At 35.2% G+C, this 20,990-nt stretch overlaps 1 pseudogene; it reads left to right on the top strand.

Moving 5' to 3' along the window:
• The first annotated feature begins 12,120 nt into the window (after nucleotides 1-12,120).
• On the top strand, nucleotides 12,121-13,374 carry LOC140835753 (clathrin coat assembly protein AP180-like; annotated as a pseudogene).
• Nucleotides 13,375-20,990: the final 7,616 nt, after the last annotated feature.

Below are 20,990 nucleotides of genomic sequence, written 5' to 3'. Positions count from 1 at the left end.
TTTATTTGTAGCATTCAGGCTACTCTTTAAGGGCGATTCAGTTATTTACTGTAAAAAAATTGAAAAACCAAGAGTTTCAATTTGATCGTGTATATGTCTAACTGAAATCGATTATTGCAATCTATTGTAATACATCAAAGCTTTTTAGTGAAAAACATATCCTTGAGATAGAAGGGGTGACAAAATCGTGTGTTCTATTTTGTCATCTATTTAATTTTTATAGTACATCAAACTCAGTATTCAATCTATATTTCAGTCTAATTCCGCACTGCCATTAGTTGGCAGATTTATATCGACAAACAATATTTCAAGATCAATCCAATTAAAAGACTTATTCATATTCAAAATATTGAAAAACTCCAGAGTGTTTACTCAATCCTTTTCTAAACACTCCAACTGCATTAATCGATCATGTCAAATAATTATATACAAACTGATAATTAAATGCAAAAAATTATAAAAAAATATTCAATATGTTACGTAAATTATTAAATTATAAAAATGACATATGTAAACTAAAAAAAGGCTTAATGAAATAACTCTTTAGACGTAATCCCACGAGCATACATACATATATATATATATATATATATATATATATATATATATATATATATATATATTATATATATATATATATATATATATAATACAAACAAAATAAGAATCATTAAAATAAGGATGAGTAAATAACTCTTTAGACGTAATCCCCCGCTGCCCGCGCACAATTCCGGGGAGATATGAAACTATTTTTTATGCTGCATCAATTTTCTGAAATTTTTTCTTGTGTTAGAAATAAATTATTCAATATGATTTAAAACCTTACGATATAGAGAACCTAGCTCTGATATCACTGTTGGATATCGGTTTTCTCACGTCCAAAGGATGTTTTACTAAATATAAACATACAAAGGATGTTTAGTAATATTATACTTTTAGTGAATTAATTCACTCGACTCCAACTATTCCGATATTGACGGATATAGCTCTTGTTGAAATTCCTGGCGAACTTTCTTCGATCTCCAAATAAGGTCCACGACCGAATTATTTGTTCCTCTTCTAATTTGCACTATAAAATTAGAATATATTTTTACGTAGAAATAAAACACGAAGAAAAATTCGACTCAATACTATAAGTCAAATTTTTCTTGCAAAAGAAATTGGATCTGAGAGCCGCAGACTAATTCTTGGGAAGAGCCGAAATTAATGAAATCTTATTCCAAGCTTTCGGATTCCCCTTCACGTAAAACAATAATGAAAATCTTATTATTCTTTCTAATCTTTAATTTACTTAATTAATTAGATTAGTTAAGTCAATTAAGGATTCTAAAAATATTTGCAAGCCAAATTATGGTGACTCCATTTTGTGCATAATTTTAAGAGAATATCATGCATTGATTTTTCTTGGTGTGCAAGTTTTAAAATTATGGTATCATGAATTTTTTCATATTACATAAATCAATACCATATTTTATAAAAACTTAATGGACTATATTTTAACTCAGTTAAAATATAATTTAATTATTAAAGCTCATTTGCACTTTAATAAATTAGCATGATGAGCTTATACTCTTACAAGGCCAGTACCATGCTCTCGTTACATTAATCTCATAATAATCCCGATCGACGATCCAATATCATCGATGTGAACTTATTTGTTATTATGATGCACATTTTAATTTCGAGATCACCAATGTCTAAATAAGGCATATGCACTCCCTTTGACTGTCTTTAGCAGTCATGCTCTCAAAATTTCTATAAGCTTTTATTAACTTTATTTATAAGCTTATCGATTGATCGTATCAAACTTATTTCTTATAAATTCAACTCATTGAATTTATTATCTCAACGGGAACAAGTAAACAGTGCTTGTGTGACCCTCAATGGTTCAGGAATACAGCTAGCTGTTGGTTCACAAATCTTTGTAATTCAAGACATAATCCTTTATTCGAGCTTACCCTAATTTGCCTCATTCTATGTATCAACTATCGATCATGAGAATGTCAGAAATCATATTTCTGATTAAACCAATCGAATCATGGTAATAGCATCTAGTAGCATCGCCCCATGATTCCCTAGGTATCATTGATAGTGCCTGCAAGAACCAATCGATTATGATTAACGTACAGTATGGTCCATTCATCTCATATATCCCGATTGAATCTGCAACCATTGGTTCATCGAGGGTTTCATATTAATTCGATAACAATGTGACACATCTTTGATAATAAATAGTGGCTTCGCATGTGCAATTGGAGAACTCATTCTCTAACATACATCTCATACTCTGGCCAGAGATTCCATAGACTATTATTTCATCAGATCACATAGGATATCCACACCCGTAGGTGAGCAGTGAATTCCCAACTACAATGCACTGGCTCCTATATGTATTGCAACTGTACCCAATCTCGCCACCTGATGTGAAACATCTCTTTCATTTTAAAATTCTACTGGACATTTGTTTTAAATGCAATAGCCGGAACTATGCCCATAAGAAAACTATAAAATTCGAAACATACATTTTGTAAAATCACTCCACTGCAGAATAAAATAACTGTAGTTAAAATTATGAAAATAACCTAAACAATTGCCATTTAAAAAAAAAATTGCAAAATGTCCAGCATATCAAAATATGCAAAAAACCCTCAACAAAATAAATTCATCAATCAATTAAAAACTATTCAAACATGTTCTCATGAAATCATATTATTGAGGAAGAATACAAGGTCCTCGGGTTAACGTGCGCCACCAGCTCCGCCCGTTCAGTCATCATCACCTCCAGTCTCCTCATCAATAATGCTCACCTGCATCACACACGCCTAGTGAGTCTAAAGACTCAACACGCCTGCACCTTTAATAGCAAATACATATCACACAACAGTGAAAAATACAATACTGGACATACCTTTCATTAACTTTAAAAGCGTAACATAATCATGTCGTGTAAAATCAATACGTGTCAAAACAGCTCATCGTTAATCATCGTTCATCATTCATCTTTCATCATTTATCATTCATCATTCATCATTTATAATTCATCATTTATCATTGGTGAATTCAGTTCATTAGAGGTGACTATCGTACATCATCATTTACGATGGATCCATCATACATAAAACCGCGGTATCCGACGGCTGTCGAACATCAGTGACAGGATAACCCATCCACTGTGCCTAGGCCTCAACATCAGCAATTACATATACGTCTTAAATATTTACATATACTTCGATTGCCACAACTAATTCCCATCATTCAAAACATCATCCTTTACATCACTTATAAAAATCATGCTCATACGCAATTTTCCTTAAAATCAAGCATGCAACGTATAATTTCATAAAATCTTAAAAATCGTGATCATGATGCATAAACATTTAAAATATAGTAAATTTGTGCTCATGGCACTACCAGAACCAAAATCTTACCCCGGGTGCGAAATGACCATTTTGCCCATGGAAACCCAAAAATTATCGTTTTACACCTATACCTTTAAAATTGACCCGAAGCTTACTAAACTCCTTAACATATCCTTAACAAATTTATAAAAGCAATCTTAGACGTAAAACTCGAGCCAACATCAGAACTTAACCGATTCGTTTTTAAACTTGGAAAACTTAGCCGAATTTACCGAACTTAAACATGACTTAACTACACCATATCATACCTTAATTCACTCAATACGAACCCCTTAGCACCCTAAAAACCCTGCTGACATACTGCTTAAAATTTCAACAAGTGCGCGTCTTCCCTAATGACCCAACTCTCCATTGATTCGTTCATAGCCTAGACCCGATGAACCCACCATGGCTCTGTCTCCCCGAAACCCTCTCAAGACTCCTCTGGACCCAAAGACAACACAACTCCAGCCCCCATGCAACCCACACATCAAGCCTACACGCTAGGACCCGAACTCCCTATTACAACGAGCTCCCTTGCTTATGTTTGATCGTGTTGTACAAGAATTCAGACCAGCGGGGTCAGGGCTCTCCCAATTCATGGTCCTCACCCATCAAGGTTAGATCCAACACCTGGAACCACACTGACACCAGTGGCTTCCCTCCCTAACCCATGATCTCACCGACACCATCCCAAACCCAGCGATCCAACCTAAAATTAAATCTCTCATCCTCTCGACCATCCGTGACTCCAGCAGCTATACCCCTTGAACTCTTGACAGAAACGATTCTGAAACTTTGCACCAGCAGCCCCTTTACACCAAGATTCATAAAAAAAATGAGTTGTACGAGAAACATGCACAAAACCGATACCAATGATACACCCATACGATATCATGCAAGATGTCACTACAAGAAAAAAGGAAAAAGACAACGGTTTTTAAACCGTTGTCGTAGGTAAAAAAAACTGTTGTTAAAGCCACTGTTTCTAAATGGTGCGCTCAAAGACAATGGTGAAAAATCGTTGTCGTAGACATAAAGACGACGGTGAAAAACTGTTGTCGTATGTCTTGTAAAATGTTGTTAAAGGCACTGGGGTTAAAAGGGTGCGCTCAAAGACAACGGTGAAAAACCGTCGTCGTAGACGTCTAAATACGACGGTGAAAAACCATTCTCAAAATTTTGCGACGGTTTTTCTAAACAATTCTGTCGCTAATAGCGACGGTTCTGGTTGTCCATCGCTCATTAGCGACGGTTTGAATTATGATTGCCGTTGTTAATTACGGTTGTTTTATGATTTCCGTCGCTATTTTTTTCGTTAAATAAAAAAAATTTACGGTTATAATTTTATAAACCTAACAAAATATACTAACAATCTTACTAAATTAATATATTTGTATCTTTAACTTAAAATTTAATTAAGGAAAATCGTGGACAAAACGTGGAAGAAAAAAAAAATTAAGAAGTGAAACTAACTAAGGAAATGACTTAGGGGTGTGAAGAAAATGACTAAGTAGACCGATATTTATAGACACTTGTGCGACGGTATTTGAGTAACCCGTCGCTCGTAGCCACGGTTTATGCAAAAATCGTCACTAGATGTAAATCGGCGACGTTGTTCTAAAAACCGTCGCTAAATTTAGCGACAAACAGGCTACGAGCAAATAAAACCGTTGTCTTTAACCAAATAAAACACTAAGAAACGACAACGTTTTAAAAAATCGTTGTCGTAGTTAAAAAACCATCTGAAAGACAACTGTTTTACACAAACCGCTGTCTTTGACCCTTGACCGAATCTTATATAGACAACGGTTTTTGAAAAACGTTGTTGTAGCCCAAAAAAATCATCCAAAAGACAACGGTTATTAAAAACCATTGTTGTAGTCTAAAAAAACCTCTCATAGACAACGGTTGTTAAAACTGTTGTTGTAACCCAAAAATATTACCGATGATAGAAGTCGATCAGTAATTTTTGGTGCTAAGGTTTCTCAAGTTGAACTACATAAATGTTAATATAATAGGTCAAAAAACATCCTGGGTATAGTATAAGAAAGTAAGACGCAATAAAATTCGGACTGGCATTTCTAATATTGGGAAGTTTACGAAATGTTGAAATATGAGGTTATAAAAAAAAATGAAACTAGGTTACCATGGGTCGTTATAAGTTGAGTTTCGCAAACAATGATTTAGAAATTAGAGTTAATCGGCCCGAGAGAACATAAAGATACCTTAAAAATTTATTATTTTGCCAAAGTAGCGCAGCGGAAGCGTGGTTATTGGGATACTAGAATTAAGAGTATAAATTTTTTTTGATTATCAAGGATAAGCGAATTTCGGGGACGAATTCAATTTAAGGGGGGAAGATTGTAACGTCTCGAAAAATCGAAAAGTCCACGCGAACCATACGCATGTAAGTTATTAAATTTCTTTGGTATTTTGTTAATTTGTTTTAAAGCATTAAATGCATGCTTATTTTATTAATTTGTGTTTAATTATTTTATGCATTTTATGCATAATTATTGCATGATAGGATTCATTTCATGAAAGTTTAAATTATGAATTAGGATTACTAGGTGCATTTCACGCTCGAAGGAGGAACGGAGATCGGAGAATTTTCAGGAAAAAAATTATTTTATTACATGATTAATTTGTATTAATTAAAATAAGGTGTTTTTAAGGGTATTTTTCAAAATAGGATTTTATTTGGTATTTTTTTTATCCGCATGATTTTATTTTTAACAGTACGTAAATTTTGTTAAATCGGGGGACTATTTGAGGGTTCGACTAATATTTTCAAGAACTTACCAAAATGAAATATTTTTCGGGAGCGTGTTTAGAGTTATTGGATCTACTTTTCACCTTGTTGCCCATGAATTAATTGTTAGCAACATAATTAACACTAAATGACTCCCTAAGCGTTTCTATAAACGTAATCATCCTCCACTCAACCGCCCACTCCTTCCACTCACAATCATCCTCAGTCATTTTTGCTGCAAAGAGTTCGGTGCTTCTATTTTTCATTTCAAGCAAAATTATTCTGTTCGGCTGTGTGTCTTCGCTCGTGTGGCCAATTATAATCACCAAGGCACGCCGTGTAATCTCTTTTCTCATCACACTCGTCATATATATGTGGTTTGTGTGTGCCATAGATAAAGCTTTTGTACACACTACAAGAAAGCATCAATCAACAACACTCATACGACAACAGTTTTTATTAAAACCGTTGTCTTTTTTCTTTTAACAACGGTTTTAACAAACACCGTTGTCGTAAACTAAAAAACCTCTCTTATTAAAAAACACGGTTTTTAAAACCCCGCTTATTAAAAAACATGGTTTTTTTCTTTTAAAAAACACGTTTTTTTAAAAACCGTTGTCTTTTATGTGTCTACAACAACAGTTTTTAAAAACCGTTGTCTTTGATGTGTCTACGACAACGGTTTTTTAAAAAAAGTTGTCTATGAGCGATTTTTTTTTTGGTACAACAACAGTTTTTAAAAACTGTTGTCTAAGAGCTCCAAATCTTAAACCTCGAATAACGTTAATCCATAAAACCCAATTATACAATAATGATCTTCTACCTAATTAGTAAAACTCTTCTCATATCAGTTGCATGCTTAAATTATTCTCTTCCCAATTACAATATAGTTGAGGCCTAATACTCTTAGACTTTCCTCCTTGAAGCGAATGTCGTATTCTTACGTATCCCTAATGATTAATTAATATTAGCGTATAAAACTTAATAAGTTATCCTATGGTAGCATTAGGCTAACTTTAATAAATCAACTTCACTTATAACCCATAGAGTTCTAGAATCCCATATTACGATTTTAGATTTCTTACTCGGTAAAAATCTTAACATTCGTTCCTTGGTAACATATGCTGAACACAACTAATTCCTTTTTGTTTTGTTTTTTTTTTCACCCAAAATTTCCGTATGAACACACACCTCATAAATTTGAAATTCAAACTTACGAAACCCAAATAGTTTTGGATAACATAATTCCAACACACATATTCACTGAGTCCCAAGTTTCTCAATGACTTACAAAAATTTCTCAAGACAAGGTGTCTACCTCAATTCTACATGCGTCTATCGAGTAACCTAACCATCAATCATACCCAACTTTCTGGAAAGATTAAATTCCAACAAATATATAATCTTAACTGTTATGATTATGACTAAAACTTATTACACATCAAACTTAAATTCCCAAAAATTTGCTAACTCGGTGTCTAATCTTATAACTTAACTAACCGATAAACATTACCTTAAATTGTCATGACTTTAAATTATTAAATTGCCACAACATCATATCACTAACGCTTAAATTTTCAAGCCCAAGATTGGTTCATCCTACAATGTCCTCGATTACCATTCCTTATAACATTATAACCCAGGTATCTAAAGGTTCTAAATATCCTGCCTAAATCACCAACAATTCCTATCATTTAAATAATTCAATTCTCACTTACTGCTAAATAAGTCCCCAAATTTCTTAAAAATTGAAAAATTAATTATTACTTTCCTCGAATATTATCCGATTTGTCCTTAATTTCTAAAATTCCATAATTACCCATAAGTTCTTGGCGTTCCTAATTCCATTTTATATGTTTCCGTAATATAAATTTCACAAATTTTAAACTTATTAAACCCAAAATCAATTCTCATAACCTCGAAAAATTACCTATTTTACCCAAGTGTTGTCAAAAGTTCGAATTTAATACTAAAAAATTTTGGAATTTGCAATTTGGTTCTTAAATCTCTCTAAGATTACAATTCTCGTCCTACAACTCTTCGAAATTTGCATTTGTTTTCATTAAATTTTCGACTTAGACTCATTAAACCTTAAAATTCTCGAAACTCGTAATTTAATCCCAAAAATTGGTAAATTCGAAAATATTTCCTTAGAATTTTATTTTTGCACTTAGGTCCACAAATTATGGGTTATTACAATTAGGTTCTTAAAATTCTCAATTCATGCAATTCAATCCTTAAATCCAAAGTTATACATTTTTATACTTCTAAAGATTTTCGTATTCTTCGAATCATTATTGCTTATATAAAATCTTCAGATTAACCCAACTAGTAACCATGAAGCATCAATATTTTCTTAGAAAACATACATGCTCCAAAAGTATTCATAATTTTCAAGATTAACTTATTACCCCAAAGAGTAGAACATCAGTACTACTAACCTAAAAATCAATATAGTCAAATCATTATCCTAAAGCTCAATATTCGAATTCTTAGACACGTCCAATTTCAAACGTAACCAGCATGAAATTTAATCTAGTTTTTAAAACAGTAAATCCTTAAATCATAAAAGCAGTTAAACATATACCGTAGATCAACATAAAGCGTAAATCATGTTAACATGCAGCTGATAAGAGTAAATCATTTAAAATATTTAAATTATAAAAAGCCTACAGACTTGTGGCTTGAAGACTGAGCTGTAGAAACTGGCAGTGACACGCATATAGAGGACTCTTGCTCTGATACCAACTGAAACAACTCGATCATTTAAAATTCTACTGGACATTTTTTTAAATGCAATGGCCGGAACCATGCCCATATAAAACTATAAAATTCGAAACATACATTTTGTAAAATCGCTCCACTGCAGAATAAAATAACTACAGTTAAAATTATGAAATGATCAACCAACCTAAACAATTGCCGTTTAAAAAAAATTGCAAAACGTCCAGCATATCAAAATATGCCAAAAACCCTCAACAAAATAAATTCATCAATCAATTAAAAACTATTTAAAGATGTTCTCATGAAATCATATTATTGCGGAAGAATACAAGGTCATCGGGTTAACGTGCGCCACAAGCTCCGCCCGTTCAGTCATCATCACCTCCAGTCTCCTCATCGATATGCTCACCTACATCACACATGCCTAGTGAGTCTAAAGACTCAACACGCCTGCACTGTTAATAGCAAATATATATACATATCACATAATAGTGAAAAATACGATACTAGACATATCTTTCATGAACTTTAAAAGCGTAACATAATCAGGTCGTGTAAAATCATGACGTGTCAAAACAGCTCATCGTTAATCATCGTTCATCATTCATCTTTCATCATTTATCATTCATCATTCATCATTTATCATTCATCATTTATCATTGGTGAATTCAGTTCATTAGAGGTGACTATCATACATCATCATTTACGATGGATCCATCATACATAAAACCGTGGTACCCGCCGGCTGTCGGACATCAGTGACAGGATGACCCATCCACTGTGCCTAGGCCTCATCATCAGCATTTATATATACGTCTTAAACATTTACATATACTTTGATAGCCATAACTAATTCTCATCATTCAAAACATCATCATATATATCACTTATAAAAATCATGCACATATGCAATTTTCCTTAAAATCAACCATGCAACGTACATTTTCATTAAATCTTAAAAATCGTGATCATGATGCATAAACATTTATAATATAGTAAATTTGAGCTCAGGGCACTGCCATAACAAAAATCTTACCCCGGGTGCAAAATGTCCATTTTGCCCCTGGAAAACCAAAAATTACCATTTTACCCCTAGACCTTTAAAATTGACCCGAAGCTTACCAAACTCCTTAAAATGTCCCAAAACATTTATAAAAGCAATCTTAGACGTAAAACTCGAGTCAGCATCAGAACTTAACCGATTCGTTTTAAAACTTGGAAAACTTAGCCGAATTTTACCAAAATTAAACATGACTTAACTACACCATATCAGACCTGAATTCACTCAATACGAACCCCTTAGAGCCCTAAAAACCCTGCTGACATACTGCTGAAAATTTCAGCAAGTGCGCCTCTTCCCTAATGACCCAACTCTCCATTGATTCGTTCATAGCCTAGACCCGATGAACCCACCATGGCTCGGTCTCCCCGAAACCCTCTCAAGACTCCTCTGGACCCAAAGACAACACAACTCCAGCCCCCATGCAACCCACACATCAATCCTACACGCTAGGACCCGAACTCCCTATTACCACGAGCTCCCTTGCTTATGTTTGATCGTGTTGTACAAGAGTTCAGACCAGCGGGGTCAGGGCTCGTCATGGTCCTCACCCATCAAGGGTAGATCCTACACCTGGAACCACACTGACACTAGTGGCTTCCCTCCCTAACCCATGATCTCACCGACACCATCCCAAACCCAGCGATCCAACCTAAAATTAAATCTCTCATCCTCTCGACCATCCGTGACTCCAGCAGCTATACCCCTTGAACTCTGGACAGAAATGATTCTGAAACTTTGCACCAGCAGCCCCTTTACACCAAGATTCATAAAAAAATGAGTTGTACGAGAAACATGCACAAAACCGATACCAACGATACACCCATACGATATCATGCAAGATGTACAAAAGCTTTATCTATGGCACACACAAAACCACATGTATATGACGAGTGTGATAAGAAAAGAGATTACACAGCGTACCTTGGTGATTATAATTGGCCACACGAGCGAAGACACATAGCCGAAGGGAAGAATTTTGCTTGAAATGAAAAATGGAAGCACCGAACTCTTTGCAGCAAAAATGACCGAGAATGATTGTGAGTGGAAGGAGTGGGCGGTTGAGTGGAGGATGATTACGTTTATAGAAACGCTTAGGGAGTCATTTAGTGTTAATTATGTTGCTAACAATTAATTCATGGGCCTAAAAATAGCATTTTAAAATTTCAAAAGAGTTTTAAGTCCAACAAACTGAAAAGTAGGTCCAATAAATCCAATCACGCTCTCGAAAAATATTTCGTTTTGGTAAGTTTTTGAAAATATTAGTCGAACCGTCAAATAGTCCCCCGATTTAATAAAATTTACGTACCGTTAAAAATAAAATCATGCGGGAAAAAAAACCCAATAAAATCCTATTTTGAAAAATACCCTTAAAAACACCTTATTTTAATTAATAAAAATTAATCATGTAATAAAATAATTTTTTTCCTGAAAATTCTCCGGTCTCCGTTCTTCGTTCGAGCGTAAAATGCACCTAGTAACCCTAATACATGAACTTTTAAACTTTCATGAAATGAATCCTATCATGCAATAATTATGCATAAAATGCATAAAATAATTAAACACAAATTAATAAAATAAACATGCATTTAATGCTTTAAAACAAATTAATAAAATACCAAAGAAATTTAAAAAATCATGCTTGTGGTTCACGTGGACTTTTCAATTTTTCGAGACGTTAAATGATGACTCTCCTGGAGTCGGTAACGAGTCAAAGCATAGCCCTAGCATATAAAGCCTCAGTGTTGTCCCGAGTCCAAAAGACTAATGGTGTACAATCATAACCATGAACTTATTCTCTTGATGAATGATAACCACTTCGAAATTTCGAGGGAAGGTGGTTTGATATAATCATCATATGGCTACTGGACATCTCTATGCCCTTACCAAAAAATGTGGTACACAACATCACAGATGCTAGTCTCGAGATCAATCGACCTTTATCCACGTTTTAGGCAGCTGAATTGAAAAGGAACGAATTTAGATCATACGGTGTTTACAAATCAGTTTCAACATCAAATTATGATTCATTTGTATTAAAATATAATCAAGGTCTTTATCTATATTGTTCACATGGGTATACATATAAAGAAATAACAAACCATGAATTAATGTATTATATGAAAATAAAGATTGTTTATTACAATTGAGTCAATAAATTCCCTAGCCAACAATTGGCTTACATGACATCTACTCTAACAAATATTTCTCTGTATGATGTGGTGCAAGAAAGTTTTGAGCTGTACAAAGATATTTCTGATGGGTTGTCCCTTCTTTTAGATAGTTTCTTTCATTTAAATTAAATATCAGAATTGTGTGTCGGCCTTTCAGACATGTATCAAGGCTTTGAAACAATATCAACAACTAAGTTCTTTCTACGAGTTATGTAAAATCATTGGCGTAGGGAGGTCCTCCAAGTATCCTAGCGTGCAGATGATATCAGAGGAACTTATCAAAACGTTGCAAGAATTCTTGAAAGATCAGTCTTCTTTTTCCTGCATTGTGAAGCCCGCAAACAAGCTTTTGCTTCCAAGCTCCGTCAGCTCCTAGTGTTGCCTCAATATCAGCACAACATGACAGCTATGGAGGGTAATCCGAATTTTCAGTGGCGACAATTGCATTCTCTGAGAGAACTTCTGAATTTGGTTCGCCATCATGTAACTCACTAGAAGACCTCATAAGCGCCACCGAAAACGGGATAAGCCCGGCTATTTCCCATTGATCTGGAGGCTTACTCGGAACAATTCGACCAACCTTTACAGAGAGACAATGCGTTTAGGATAAGTGACACCTGCTCGACACGATTATTGCCTGTCTCAAATTCAATGGCTGATCTCGTGTCATGGAGAGACTGGTCCGAGCAGGATGAAAAGGAGCAAGATCTGAATCAACAAGATCATAACCAACCAAAACCTATGGATTCGTCAGTTTTCAAAAATTGAGAGCTTGTGCTCGCCGAAACAATGTCATCAACGACAACGAATTCATCAAAAACCTCGAATGTTGACAACTTCATTGCCTTTTTTGTACAAAAAACATATGCAGATATTTCAAAACACGGCTTACATCATGTATTATTCGACACGGCCCATCAACAAGACAATCACTACAATCCGATTCTACTGGATCTTGAACCATCACCTGTGCAGCTATCTACAGCAGTAGCGCCTACATTTCAAGAACCTCCAACGTCTTCAGTACAGAATACGAATCAAGAATAATCGGTTTTGCACAACGAGAGCAATCCCTTCAATGCATTTTCTGGTGAACATGCATTCAGTACTTCGACGAATCAGCATAATCAACAGCACGAACAGCAGTTGTGGTTGCAAAACCAAAACAAAATTATAGCTAAACATATGGCTTAAATTATGAAATATGTATCGCTTACCCTGTATTTTATTTCTTCTTCTTACTTCTATTGTTTATTTGACGTGAACAAGATCATGATTTGATATTGTTTTAGCTTATTATTGTTTCTTATGCTTGAAAAATGACTCGTATCAACATAAGAATAAACACATAGGAAATTTGTACGGCCATAACCTCCATTTTTTATAAACGATACATGCACCGCCTCAACTTTAGAAAATTGATATACGCATGTGTCTCTTCTTTTGACTCTCGAGCTCACGATCAACTCATTGATGGCATGAGAAACGTCTATAAATAGCGATGATTGAGGTCCTTAAGCATACAGCTCATAAGAACATAAATACATCATCTACAGAGAGTTGGATCGCTTAAAAGGCTTCAATCGGAGGAAAACCGAAAACTTACAAATTATTCGATGGCCGGAGGTAACGTTCGATCCGCTTCCGCATATTGTTTATCATGTTCAAAGTTGTGTAGAAACATAATTTTGTTGAAAAACTATAACATTTGGTATCAGAGCTGTGATATCTCTGTCTTGAAAATATTTGTTTTCATTCTCTCGCTTTTGGCAAAGCGGGCCCCCAGTGGGAGGCTCGCACGGCAGGCTATTAGCTCAGTGGTAGAGCACGCCCCTGATAATTCATCAAATTCCTATTGAAATAGGATCCACACAAAGCACTTGCCATTCGTTGGTTATTAAAATCGGATATCATGAAATTTTGGAAAAAAAATTATTTATGAAAATTTTGCGTAAAAAACTTGAAGTTTGAATGTCGAACATAATAATATTAAGAAACCTACATGAGAATTTCTTCTGAATATAATTAGTAGGAAAACTTTATTCTCGGTTGTACATTGAAGTTCTTCCTTGAAATATTGAAAATTAAATAAAGTTTCTGAATTTGAAAATGGAATGAGAAAATTTTTGAGAGCAAAACTTTCAGAAGAAAAAGAAGGCTTGTAGAAGATGAAGGTTTTTGAATTGCATTCAATAATTATGATACAATCATGTACAAGTGATGTGTTGAATTAATTAAAATTGAAGCCCACACAATTGAAGACAAGTGTTGGTAAATAAATTCAATTTTTATTTATTTTGTTTAAAAAAATTAATAATAAATAAATAAATAATAGTTAATATGTTATTAAGTTATATGTATAATTTAATATACATATAATATTTGGTTAAATAATTTATACTCATTAAAAATAGTTCTAATGTTTTTGAATAATTCAAATGGTGTATAAAAATATTTATTTTGTTTTTGTATTTATAATTTATTGTTTATGTATATATATATTATATTAAGTGTTAAAATCATAAATATTTTTTATTCTTTTAATATGAGATTTCATAACATTAAAATTCACATTATGTTCATATTAAATTATATAAAGTTGTTAGGAAAGAGTTTAGAGGGGTGAAAAAGAACTCTTTCAGATTTTGCTTTCTAAAAGCGGTTGAAAATTCTTATCAAACTTGTTAGAAATATGAACTACTGTAATGTGCGGAAAAACGGTTCAAGATTTCTAATCAAAGCTTAAAACTTGTTGGCAAACTTATCAGCAAATAAAATTAAAAGTAAGTGCTTGTATGAAGTAAAGACACAATGTTTTTATGGATGTTCATAGATGAAAAACTCCTACATCACCCTTTATTCCTCTTTAGGAAGAATTCCACTAAAAGATTTTGGCTTTACAAAAACTCTTTGCAACAACCCACTCCAATCAGGACTTATCACACTGCCTGTTTTGGAAATCTTAGTGATCACTTTACAATTCTGGACTTTAAGAGCACTCGGTTCACCAGAAACCACAACTTAAACAAATAACCGAAAGGTTACTGATATAAGTAAACAAATTGATTTTTGTAGCATGAAGATGATCCTTGAATGATCATATATCTTTATGTCCAGTGCGTGCTTATGAGCGATGTAGTGTGTAGACTTTTGAGTGCGCTCTAAATCTTTGAAGTATGCAAGCTTGTGATAATTTCACTATTGTGAATTCGATAACTTATCGCGTGCGTCATCTTGCACACTTCCTTCTCTGTTAATATAGGCGATCATTCCAACGGTCGAAAGGATTGAGTAACGTTAACTTGTAACAGAGAGAAGCTGTGTCATTATCAGTTCATTTGCATTTAATGTTCTTTAGATATGCATTAAATGTTCTCTTTGCTGATATTGCCTTGAGTCCCATTCTCTGAAGAGTTGCTGCAGAGTTACCGTTCATGGCAACTGCTTTTATCCTCAGACCTTTGTAAGATGAATGATCTTTCCTTTCTGGGATAGTGATATAAATTGTAACGAACCGTACTTCTCATACTTAAAATTTGCGGAAAAATTAAAAATTTTCTTAAATAAAAACATCCATGCGTTCGTCACTCAACATTCATAAAATAAACCTCACAATCATCCGTCACCAATAAAATTTTGCTAAATGAAACTGTCTCCAAATATTTCGCATCCAAATATTTAAAAATCAGAGTATTTTAAACTTGCATAAAAACATAAACATTGCGGTCCTCGGGTCTAGCCTGCCACTCAGCCCAAGCCTGCCCCTTGGTCATCACCTCCTGCCTCCTCAGCATAGTCACCTGCATCGATCAAGTCTAGTGAGTCTAAAGACTCAACACGTATAAACTGGAATAACGAGTACTACATAATAAGATCGCATGCAACTTTAAAATAGGACATACATAACTTGAAACTTGAACTTGTGTATTAAAACTTGAACATACGTACATACATACTTCGACGTGCCATAACTTAAACTTTTCATAAACATGCTGCATACTTGAACATACTTGCACATACATAACTTCATCATTTTTGCGTAGAGGATGTTTCAAAGCAAGTGACCCATACATAATAAACGTCTGATCAGACACACCACAGTACTGGCTGACAGGGACGTATCCACTGCCACATACATGAGATCCCTGTTCATAATTTAACAGGCCAGTTGGTCCACGTTCATAATTTAACGCTTCACAACCACGATCTAACCCGTTCATAATTTAACGGGCGGATTGGTCCCCGTTCATAATTTAACGCTTTCCAATCCTAACTTCAAACCCGTTCATAATTTAACGGGGTGGAGAGGTCCTCGGCCACGTTCACCGACTTCCAAACCCATTCATAATTTGGTCACAAGACATTTAGCATACCTCAAAAACTTAAAATATTTTCATTGCACGTCATACATACTTACTTGGCGTTGAGGGATTCGTTGGACTTTGACTGGGGCCGTCGCTGCTGCACATACTAACATGAAACTGCATACTTAACTGACATAACTTAGACGTAGAAATCATACTTAATCCTAAGCTCAATCAATACTTAGGACGTTCTAAGTTTTCCCATGACTCGACCTTGAAAACATCATATTAAACCTTAACATACAACCTCAAACCGAATCCTAAGTGATGAAAGAATGTATCCCAAAAATAGGAGGACACGGACCCCGTGCCTAGGTCCGGGCTTGGGTCCGTGTAGACACTGCATGGTGTGTGTGCCGAAAAGTAAAGGCACGGACCCCGTCTATAGGTCCGGGTCAGGGTCCGTGTAGATACTGTGAAGGGAACACTCGGAAATGAGAGGGGCACGGACCCCGTGCATGGGTCCGTCAAGGGGTCCGTGTACCCTCGGGAACTTGGCACTGCTGAGGGAACAAAGGCACGGACCCCGTGTGGGGGTCCGGGTGAGGGTCCGTGTACTCGCGGGACAAGAAAACTCACGAGAATTTTGTACATGTTTTGTTTAGCGCTCTCGACTCGATTGTACGGACTATGAGTGGACACCTCGAGACCCATCCTAGCTTGCCATAACCTTAAAACACATTCGCATAGACTCCCAAAGCAACAATGTTCACCTTACGACGCATATCATTCAAAAACGTGGCAATTGACACCGAAACGTTTCCTACGGCTTTAATGAGGTCGAGTGCCTATCGACACTAAACAACCTATCAAATAACAACCCAACATCATACTAAGCATACCTAGACGCAGCAACGATCACCCGTCGATCCCCAACGAAGCCTGCAACCATAAAATCTCAAGAACACATCAATACATAATTTTCTGAAAACGCAGTTTGAGCAGTCCCGCGAAAAACGTCATAACTCACTCAATTTTCATTCAAAAATCTCGAATTTTATATCAAATCGAAGGCATCAAAAAGTTCTACAATTTTCTAGTTGAACGTTTTCTCAAAATCCCGACGGAAAAATCGCAGTTTTCGACAGAACAGTAAGTTACGAGTTTTCAGATCTAAAAAGTATTTCAAAACGCATTCAAACCATTTTCCGCTCAAACGACGAATGTCACACATGAATTTTTACGCATAAAAATAACCCAACACATAATATGACAAGATCGATGCAGAAAGAACAGAATATACGTGCCTTTTGATATTTAAAAATACCGTACGACGACACCGAAGCGGAGATGGAAGCGAGGTTGATCCGGGACGAACGTGACGCGATTTTCTTGCAATAAAATCGAACAAAAACCTGTTGGAAGGTAATGGGGAAGGGGGCGGCTGCTAGGTTTCTTAGAAACCTAGGTTTTCTTCAAAAAGAATTGAAATAGAAATATGTTTGTGTGTGTGTTGTGAGTTGCCGTGTGTTAGTGTGTGAGTTAGGTGTGTGTAAAAGTGTGAGTGTGCGAGTTTAGTGGTTAATTATGGGAATTAAATTGCTTAATAATAAATTGACCACTAATTTAAAGTTAATCAAACACTAACTCCCTCAATTGCCTTAATTAAAATAACAAACCCACACAAAATGCTAGATTTAAAGGTTTTAAACTTTAAAATCACTAAACAAATAAATTAGGTTTTTAAAAATACTAAAACTAAATAAATTATTTAAAATACCTCATCTTAAACTTAAAATAAAATACCACCCTTTAAATTGCTAAAAATCGTCACAGGTTCTTTCCTCGATCCCGCCTCGAATAATCGCCTGAACAAGAAACTCGAAAAACATTTTAACATGCATCAATAAAACATAAATATTAAAATAATGCAATTTCTTAAATCGTGAACTAAAACTCAAGTCAATGAATTAAACATGCATTAAAATCATTTAATAAAGGTAGAGAGGTCCTCGGCCACGTTCACCGACTTCCAAACCCATTCACTTTTGGTCACAAGACATTTAGCATACCTCAAAAACTTCAAATATTTTCTTTGCACGTCAACATACTTACTTGGCGTTGAGGGATTCGTTGGACTTCGATCGGGGCCGTTGCTGCACGTACTAACATGAAATCACATACTTAACTTGCACCCCTTAGACGTAGAAATCATACTACTCTCAAGTTCAATCATTACTTAGGACGTTCTAAAATTTCCCATGACACGACCTTGGCAAAACCATGACATCAAAACCATGCTAAAATATTTTTTCCAAAATATAAAAGACACGGACCCCGTGCCTACCTCCGTGTAGGGGTCCGTGTAGACTCGGGTAAAAAGGTTCTGAAAAGAATCAAAGGCACGGACCCCGTGCTTGGGTCCGTGTATGGGTCACTTGCTTTGAAACATGCCTCTACGCAAAATGATGAAGTTACGTATGTTCAAGTATGCAGTATGTTTATGAAAGTTTATGTTGATGGCACGCCTAAATTATGTACGTACGTATGTCCAAGTTTATTATGCAAGTCCAAGCTTCAAGTTATGTATGTCCTATTTTAAAGTTGCATGCGATTTTATTATGTATTACTCGTTATCCCAGTTTATACGTGTTGAGTCTTTAGACTCACTAGACTTGATCGATGCAGGTGAGTATGTTGACGAGGAGGCAGGAGGTGGTGACCAAGGGGCAGGCTTGGACTGAGCGGCAGGCTAAACCCGAGGACCGCCCACGTTATTTTACGATTCTTTTTATGGAAGTTTAAAATACTCTGATGTTATGTTTCGTTTCAAGACTTTTGGAACAGTGTTTCCTTTCAGCAAATTTTATTGGTGATGTCGATTTCAAATATTTTTATTGATGAAGGATGTAGTGACGACCGTATTTGATTTCATTTCCGCATTTCATTTAGTTTAAAAGAAAATCTTAAATTTTTCCGCAAATTTTAAGTAGTATGAAAATACGGGTCGTTACATAAATGCAGATCATTCTTGGGACTGATGTAGGGACAAGTTAACTTTGAAGCGGTGCAAACTGTTTAATGTCTTGAACTGGAAAGATAATGTCTTTTATTAAGTAGGTAATAAATAACCCTCTTTAATGATGTCTTCGAATCAACCGGTTGAGAATTTCATCTTCTTTTACTTTAAGCGGGTGAATTATCAGCGGTCTGAAATTCAAGAGGTCAGACTTCTAGAGTATATCCTTTGTTTAAGCGGTTAAACTCTTTTTGTTGTAGCCGATAGTGAAGCAGTCTGGTTGCTAGGCTGGACGGTTGAACTAATACCTGTTACACATAATATATGTAGATGTTTCCTGAAATAGTGAAGTGATATCTTGATTTTGTCGATCACCGGAACTTTTGGATAATAATAATTTCTTAACAATTTTCCCATTTTAGGTGATGACAAAACTAAGCTGTAATGTTATACAATGTTTTACATATAATTATAGCAGGCAAGAAATAATGCACATGTCAAGAGAAAATATAGCATTTCATTGAGTAAACAAAATTACAATTTCTAAAGCAAAAATAAGCAACTGAACGAATAAAAGATATACTACTTTTGACCTGCTCGTTCAGCTTTGGCCCTTTCGTCCAGTTCTTTCATAACTGATATCTCTGCTTGCTGAATGAATCTTTGTCGCTCTCTTTCCCCCTTTTTGACATCACCATGAAAAAAAAATTCCATAATTTTTGTAAGTTGGGATCCTTGGGCATTCATGTGTTGATCAACATGTGCTTGTAGAAGATTTATTTGTCCTGAGAGCTCAAAGCACATGTTGAGATGTGAAGAATTATGCTTGGATTGCCGGAGGGAGATACTAGTATTCATGGCAGAAAAGTCTTTGTAGAGATCAGACTACATCGAATTAAAAGCCTCTTTTAGATCAAAATTCTTGCGGTTGAGAGCAAGAACTGAGTGATCCAAGTTGACAAGTCTGGTCGGAATCTCTTTTTGACAATATTCTTCTATGTGTTCTTCTTCTTCAGATGCAACCTGATCAGAAAGTAATCTGGCATTGAAAGAGACCAGTTTAGAAGACAAGGCTTTACTAGCAGATTTTGATGACTAAGGCTCATTTAGTTCAGCAGATATATCCTCAGTAATTTTGTTAATATCATTAGTTGAGGCAAAAGGTATATTGCTCGTGCCTTTCTTTCCATCCGGGGCCACAGATGGAAGACAATCTATAGGTATGCATGTAATGGTTACCTCGTCATTCTGTAAATCTTTGGGAGTTGATATCAATGGTTCTTGGAGAACGTCTTGATGAAGATCAGCAGCAGAAAGAGATTTTGGAGAAGAGGATTTCTCTTTGTAAGTTTTGTGTTATCAAAGTCATATGAAAATTGCACGGCCTCATCGACAGAGAGAGGTTGGAATTCAGAGAGGCTGCCATGAGTCTGTTGAATTGGTGTATCAATCTCGGATTCGTGTGAAAAGCAAACAGATGGTCTGAAACATCCTGGGGATAGAGTTGTTCAGTAATGGGAGCATCCTCGGGCATGAGTATTTCAGTTGGTAGGAGG

Source organism: Primulina eburnea, chromosome 7 (assembly GCF_022965805.1).
Source record: "Primulina eburnea isolate SZY01 chromosome 7, ASM2296580v1, whole genome shotgun sequence".
In the NCBI taxonomy this organism is placed as follows: domain Eukaryota; kingdom Viridiplantae; phylum Streptophyta; class Magnoliopsida; order Lamiales; family Gesneriaceae; genus Primulina; species Primulina eburnea.
The sequence above is the reverse complement of the archived record's forward strand: the minus strand, read 5'-3'. Positions and strand labels throughout refer to the sequence as shown.